This window comes from Tachyglossus aculeatus, chromosome X1 (genome assembly GCF_015852505.1).
Source record: "Tachyglossus aculeatus isolate mTacAcu1 chromosome X1, mTacAcu1.pri, whole genome shotgun sequence".
Lineage (NCBI taxonomy): Eukaryota > Metazoa > Chordata > Mammalia > Monotremata > Tachyglossidae > Tachyglossus > Tachyglossus aculeatus.
Window position 1 is genome coordinate 57,863,980 of NC_052101.1, and position 8,056 is coordinate 57,872,035.

General features: G+C 42.4%; 2 non-coding genes across 2 annotated transcripts; one reads left to right on the forward strand and one right to left on the reverse strand.

The window, feature by feature from the left end:
* Positions 1–4,872: 4,872 nt before the first annotated feature.
* On the reverse strand, positions 4,873–5,010 carry LOC119920649. The gene has a single exon (XR_005448380.1). It is a non-coding gene; the product is annotated as a small nucleolar RNA SNORA7 (small nucleolar RNA).
* A 1,565-nt stretch (positions 5,011–6,575) lies between these two features.
* LOC119920408 lies at positions 6,576–6,713 on the forward strand. The gene has a single exon (XR_005448156.1). It is a non-coding gene; the product is annotated as a small nucleolar RNA SNORA7 (small nucleolar RNA).
* Positions 6,714–8,056: the final 1,343 nt, after the last annotated feature.

Consider the following 8,056-nt stretch of genomic DNA (forward strand, 5'->3'; position numbering starts at 1 on the left):
AAATTGGCATCACATAGAGACAGTCCCTACCCAACAGTGGGCTCACAGTCTAAAAGGGGGAGACAGAGAACAGAACCAAACATACCAACAAAATAAAATAAGTAGGATAGAAATGTACAAGTAAAATAAATAAATAAATAAATAAACAGAGTAATAAATATGTACAACCATATATACATATATACAGGTGCTGTGGGGAAGGGAAGGAGGTAAGACTTGGATGGAGAGGGGGACGAGGGGGAGAGGAAAGAAGGGGCTCAGTCTGGGAAGGCCTCCTGGAGGAGGTGAGCTCTCAGCAGGGCCTTGAAGGGAGGAAGAGAGCTAGCTTGGCGGATGGGCAGAGGGAGGGCATTCCAGGCCCGGGGGATGACGTGGGCCGGGGGTCGATGGCGGGACAGGCGAGAGCGAGGTACAGTGAGGAGATTAGTGGTGGAGGAGCAGAGGGTGCGGGCTGGGCAGTAGAAGGAGAGAAGGGAGGTGAGGTAGGAGGGGGCGAGGTGATGGAGAGCCTTGAAGCCCAGGGTGAGGAGTTTCTGCCTGATGCGCAGATTGATCGGTAGCCATTGGAGGTTTTTGAGGAGGGGAGTGATATGCCCAGAGCGTTTCTGGACAAAGATAATCCGGGCAGCAGCATGAAGTATGGATTGAAGTGGAGAGAGACACGAGGATGGGAGATCAGAGAGAAGGCTAGTGCAGTAGTCCAGACGGGATAGGATGAGAGCTTGAATTAGCAGGGTAGCGGTTTGGATGGAGAGGAAAGGGTGGATCTTGGCAATGTTGCGGAGCTGAGACCGGCAGGTTTTGGTGACAGCTTGGATGTGAGGGGTGAATGAGAGAGCGGAGTCGAGGATGACACCAAGGTTGCGGGCTTGTGAGACGGGAAGGATGGTAGTGCCGTCAACAGAGATGGGAAAGTCAGGGAGAGGACAAGGTTTGGGAGGGAAGACAAGGAGCTCAGTCTTCGACATGTTGAGCTTTAGGTCCCCTCCTACCTTATCTCACTGATTTCCTACTACAAAGAGGTCTGCACAGTTCACTCAACGCCAAGCTATTCACTGTACCCTGATCTCATCTACCTCTCTGCTGACCCCTTGCCCATGTCCTTCCCCTGGCCTCCCGCTCCATGTATGACAGACGGTCATGCTCCCCACCTTCAAAAGACTTATTAAAATCACCTCTCCTCCAAAAGGCTTTCCCCAACTAAGCCCTCATTTCCCCTCCCTTCTGCATTGCCAATGCACAGATCCAAGCACTTGATATTCATCCCACCCTGAGCCTCACAGCACTTTTGTACATAGCCATAATTTATTTATATCAATGTCTGCCTCCCTCGCTAGACTGTAAGCTCGTTGTGGGCAGGAGACATGTCTGATATATTCTCCTCCAATATATTGTACTCTCACAAACTTTTAGTACAGTGCTCTGCACATACTAAGCCCTCAATAAATACCATTGATGGATTGATTGATTCATTACTGAAAAGCATTCATCCTGGAAAGCATTCAGCCCCAAGCCCTCTGTTCTTTGCTCCCTACTCTTATTTTGTGCTAATATCTTCATCTTGCTTGATTTTCTTCAATTTGTCCAGCTCTTTTCCCTAGAGCTGAGGCAACATTGCTCTACCTATTTAGAAAAATGAAATTAATTGAGAAAATGGGAGGCATTGTAAAGAAGATGCTGCTTATGCCTCAGGATATGGCTCTATCAGGAGTAATTTCATGTTTTAGGTGGAAATTTGCTACTTTTTTCTCCTTCTTCAGACTCAGTTAGTAAAATACACAGTTTATTCAAATTTTTCTGCTCCTAATGTATACTTTTAGACCAAGATAATATCTATTATTTATACCTCAACTCTTCAATGCCCAATTTCGCAGAACTTTCACTAGCATGTTCAAAAATTCTGGTTTCAGAAAAACATCTTCTTGGGACATTTTAAACCTAACCACATTAGAAAGAAGAGAAACCCAGTTGCAAGACTAATATTTGCATCAGTCAAGGCCTCTCTTTCAGGAGGCAATGCACAGTCACCAGAAGACAGGAGAGCAAGCAAGAAATCTGGGCTCCATACCTGCTCCATCCTGGCTTGGTAGGACATTATTTATGCTGACTTTTCCTCTATTTTTCCTGTTCAGTTCAAGGAACCTTTGCTTTTTAATTGTTTGGAGGTCTGAGGCTGCAGAGGTTAAAGTTCTTTCTATATGCTTTAGTAATCGGGATGTATTTGACAGTTCAATACAATGTTGCTGCTTCTGCAAACTCCAGATTTTCCTAGGGTTATTTGCAGTAGGTTTTTTAAAAATGCTCGTCTGTATCCAGGGCTGGGGCAGGAAGGGAGTTAGGGGGATGTTCCATGTCCTTCAGGGGTCCCTCAGTGACTGAGGATCTCACAGTGGCATGGGATCTTCTCCTTAACCTACAAGGGAACTGCCTCTGGCACCACTGCCCTGACAAACTACACTGAATTGGGTGAGGTTTTCTGTCAGGAGGGAGCACTGCTATGAAGTCAGGAAACGTGGGCAACAGAGACAGGAACCTTGGCCTGGCAAAAAGTACTCTGGAGGTAGCAAGATGCCCGGCTGGAATGGATGGTCTCCAGATCCAGTAACAGGGCTGTGTTGGGACCAGGGGCTTCCTCGGGGTGCAACAGCCACTGTGGACCTTTCCAGCTCAAGCCAGTGTGTCGGCCTTGTCTGTCAAGACCCGTCTGATCCCAGCTTAACACTTCCTCCTGACATTTGGACTTGGCAATGACAACAGCAGCAGGAGAGTGACGATGGAATCTCCTGTAATAAATGAAAGGGGATTCCGGGCAGAAAATGTTTGGGACCAAGGCCCTGTGTGAAGGAATTAATTATAGTGCAGGTGGTTTGCCCAGGTCCCACCAGATTGTCTTGGCTATGTACTCTATTGCACTCTATTGAGCATTTACTAGAGTGCTCTGCCCCAATAAAGTGCTCAATAAATACCACTGATTAACTGATTTATGATTAATAGATAGGTCCACTAGCACTGTCGGTCCCTGCCTGCCAGGTTACCACTGCAGCGGATGCAATAATAATAATAATGATGGCATTTATTAAGTGCTTACTATGTGCAAAGCACTGTTCTAAGTGCTGGACATGAGTAGGTAGCTAGCGGTGGAGCATATTACATTACATTCCTCCTCTAGGCTGTAAACTCGTTATGGGCAGGGAATGTGTCTGTCAATTCTGTTGTACTCTCCCAAGCGCTTAGTACAGAAGTGCTCTGCATGTAGTAAGCATTCAATAAATATCATCGATTGACTACAAAGACAGTCCATTTGCTGCAGGACAATACTGATGGTGTGATATAGCCACAGAGTCCAGCAGGCTATTACCAGGGTATCAGTGTGGCTGGAAAATACCATCTCAATAGCTGCATATGCGGAGGTACAAGCTGCTGAAATGAAAATGGATTGGAATCCACTTTCTGACCCACATCCGCCTGAGAGGATCCAGACCTTTTTGCATCTATTCCAAATTCACATAACCGACTTTTCTATGGATCACTATCCTTTTCCAATTGAAGAATCCATGAATCGCCCAAGGTAGGGGCTCAGTAAATACCACTGATACCTGGATCATTGTCAGGTGCTTGTTAGTACTGTCCAGATCTTTCATGTTTGGAGGTTGTCATCATGAGCCAAACCTTGGACTGGACTGAAAGTAGGAAAGTAGAAACATGGCCTAGTGGATAGATCAAGAGCTTGGAAGTCAAAAGGATGTTGGTTCTAGTCCCAACTCCACCACTTGCCTGCTGTGTGACCTTGGGTGAGTCACTTCATTTTCTGTGCCTCAGTTACCTCATCTGTAAAATGGAGATTAAGACTGTGAGCCCCATGTGGGACATGGACTGTGTCCAAACTAATTAGCTTGTATCTACCCCAATACTTAGTACAGTGCCTGGCAAACAGTAAGCACTTAACAGATACCATAAAAAAGTCACAAAAGGCTGCACTGTTTGGACACCAGAACCTTGGGCTTAGATGCCTGCAGACTATGATAGACAATTCTCTTGTGATTGTTCAAGAGTGTGCAGAGAAAATATTCTGAGATCAGAATTTTTACCTTTGGATGAAAATGCATAGAGGGCCGTGTTTCTATTTAAGATATATAGAGAGAAGCATTGGTAGTATGGTCAATTAGGGAATCATGACCTTTTGTGAAAATAAATAAGGTGATACAAGTCAACTCATCAATATAATAATAATGACATTTATTAAGTGCTTATTGTGTGCAAAGCACTGTTCTAAGTGCTGGGGAGGTTACAAGGTGAAAAGGTTGTCCCACGGGGGGGACTCACAGTCTTAATCCCCATTTTACAGATGAGGTAACTGCGGGCCAGAGAAGTTAAGTGACTTGCCCAAAGTCACACAGCTGACAGTTGGTGGAGCTGGGATTTGAACCCATGACCTCTGACTCCAAAGCCCATGCTCTTTCCACTGAGCCATGCTGCATATTCTTCATGTGGAAAACTAAAAACAAAGTCTTCTGCAGAATTTGGATAAAAGTGTGATGACTATGTTGGATTTGTGCTTTGACAAGTGACTCCATCTTATATTCAACAGAAACAAAATATAAATTACATCATGAAGTAAACAATCAAGAAATTTTCAGTTTCAAGCACTCTTGTCTTATGCTGTCGAGTCGTTTCTGAACCACAGTGACTCCATGAAAACATCACTCCCAGAATGCCCCACCTCCATCTGCAATCATTCTAGTAGTGTATCAATAAAGTTTTCTTGGTAAAAATATGGAAGAGTTTTACCACTGCCTTCTTCCGCCCAGAAAACTTGAGTCTCCACCCCCAACTCTCTCCCATGCCGCTGCTGCCCAGCACAGGGCAATTTTGACTTGTAGCAGATTGCCTTCCACTCACTAGCCACCACCCAAGCTAGGAATAGAATGGATATGCCTCTGCTTGACTCTTCCTCCAGTAACCAAGACTGGTGGAGTACTGGAAGCTCTCCAGGTGCCATCCTGAGAGGGGTCAAGCACTCTAGGCCAGAAATTCCATTTTAAGAAAGGAAAATATAAAGCACCATTTTTACCAAATGCAATTGATTGATTGAACAATTACCAAGCATTTATTAAAGATAATTGATTTTGCCAATTCAAGCACCAGTAAAATCTGAATGAATTCAAAGATCAGAAAACAGTTTTGAACTATGCCAAAAACATTGTAAATCTAATGCTAATATATCTTGGTAATAAATAGTTATTTAAATAGCCTATTAAAATAAAATTATAATAATGATAAAATTATGTTTCATAATTGAGTGTCTTGTCTTAGACTGTCTAGTTATCTCTGACCCATAGTGATAATTGAAATAGATAAAATGAGGAAACCATGATCAATCAATGTTATTTATTGAATGCTTACTTTGTGCAGAGCACTGTACTAAGCACTTGAGAGACTACAAGTAGGTAGATACAATCCTTTCCCACAAGGAGCTTATGAAACAACATTTTGTATCTGTCTCTCACTTTAAAGGGGTAGTATGTTTTCATCTTTTTTTGTTTATCAGTACTACATTCATTCAATTGTATTTATTGAGCACTTACTGTGTGCAGAGCACTGTACTAAGCACTTGGGAAGTACAAGTTGGCAACATATAGAGATGGTCCCTATCCAACATCGGGCTCACAGTCTAGAAGGGGGAGACAGACAACAAAACAAAACATATTAACAAAATAAAATAAATAGAATGAATATGTACAAGTAAAATAGAGTAATAAATATGTACAAACATATTCATTCATTCAATCATATTTATTGAGCGCTTACTGTGTGCGTAGCACTGTACTAAGCGCTTGGGAAGTACAAGTTGGCAACATATAGAGACGGTCCCTACCCAACAGCGGGCTCACAGTCTAGAAGGGGGAGACAGACAATGAAACAAAACATATTAACAAAATAAAATAAATAGAATGAATATGTACAAGTAAAGTAGAATAATAAATATGTACAAACACATATATATATATGTATCAAAACAAACAGGCATCAATATAAATAAGTAGAATTATAGATATATACATAAGTGCTTTGGGGCGGGGAGAGCAAAGGGAGTGAGATCAGGTGAATAAATTACCACAGTTGGATCATCAATACTAATCAATCAATTAATCAATCGTATTTATTGAGTGTTTACTGTGTGCAGAGCACTGTACTAAGCACTTGGGAAGTACAAGTTGGCAACATATAGAGACGGTCCCTACCCAACAGTGGGCTCACAGTCTAGAAGATACTACTACTACAATACTACTTCTAATAGTAATGATAGTAATAAGGTATTTCATAAATCTAGGTTTCATTTTACAAGCCAAATTCTACAATACTGCAGTGAACAGGAGAAAAATTATTCTCTCTCTCCCAGGCTTGCTATCTGGAAAAAAATGATTTACTGCATTATTGTGCACCCACTGAAAGATAACTTTCTCCAGTGTTTTCTAGGTAACGTCAATTTTGTAACATTTTTTGGGGTACTGTACAATCGTGTTCAGTACCAAAAAACTATGTTACAAAATTGATGTTAGTGTACAATCGTGTCCCCCCTCTCAGGATCGCACCTGGAGAGTTTCCAAAACTCTACTAGTCTCGGCTGCAGAAGGGAGAGTCAAGCAGAGGCCTACCCATTCCATTCCTAGCTTGGCCAATGGCTAGCAAGTGGAAGGTAATCAGCTACAAGTCAAAACTCACCTGTGCTGGGCAGCAGCAGCATGGGAGAGAGTTGAGGGTGGAGACTCAAGTTTACTGCATGGAAAAAGGCAATGGTAAACCACTTCTGTATTTTTACCAAGAAAACTCTATGGATACACTACCACAACGATTGCAGATGGAGAGTGGGGCACACTGGGAGGGATGTGTCCATGGAGTTGCTATGGGTCAGAGATAACTTGACAGCATAAGACAAGATGATTGTGTCCTGATTTTCATTTTAAAAACTGGTAAAATGAAATTGTTGCAGGAAATGCATTACGAAGGCTAATCTCCTACTCGACACAGCCTGCGCATTCCACTCCTCTAACATCGACCTATTCATTATGTCAATCTCATCAATTTTGACACTGACTCCTTGCTCACATCCTCCAAATGGGAAGGAACTCCCTGCCCCTTCATATCATGACAGACCACCACTCTCTCCACCTCTAAAGCCCTACTAAAATCATCTCTCTTCCAGAAAGCCTTCCCTGATTAACATCTCATCTCCCCAGCCTAAGCTTCCTCTCTTCTGCTTTTCCTATGCACTTGGTTCCATATCCCCTCTGAACTTTGATCCTCACCCCTCCCCAGCTCCCACAGCACATTTATATATATATATATATATATATATATATATATATATACCCTAATGCTCTGCCATTTCCTCTATCCGTAATTTATTTTAACTTTTGTCTCCCCTAATAGATCATAAGCTCCTTGAGGGCAGGATTGTGTCAACCACCTCTAATGCATTATACTCTCCCAAGTGCTTAGTAATGTACTCCACAAACATTAAGTGCTCAAGAAAACCACTGATGGATTGATCATTACCTGCAACTTCTAACTTTAGCTGATTAATTTCTGACCTATTCATATTCTTTTGCATCAAAGTTATAATAATAATAATAATAATAATAATGGTATTTGTTAAGCACTTACTATGTGAAAAGCACTGTTCTAAGTGCTGGGGAGGTTACAAGGTGATCAGGTTGTCCCACAGGAGGCTCACAGTTTTAATCGCCATTTTACAGATAAGGTAACTGAGGCACAAAGAAGTTAAGTGACTTGCCCAAAGTCACACAGCTGACAGTTGGCGGAGCTGAGATTTGAATCCATGACCTCTGACTCCAAAGCCCGTGCTCTTTCCACTGAGCCATGCTGCTTCTCTATACAGCAGAGAGCACAAGCTGGTCATTTAAGGTTAGTGGTAGAAAAACCAATGAAAACTTCATAATTGTCCCATCTATTCCCAAACCACCACAGGAATCTTAGATAAGTGTATTTTCATTGTAACACAATGAGAGAGCAAAGGGGGAGAGCAACGTAATCT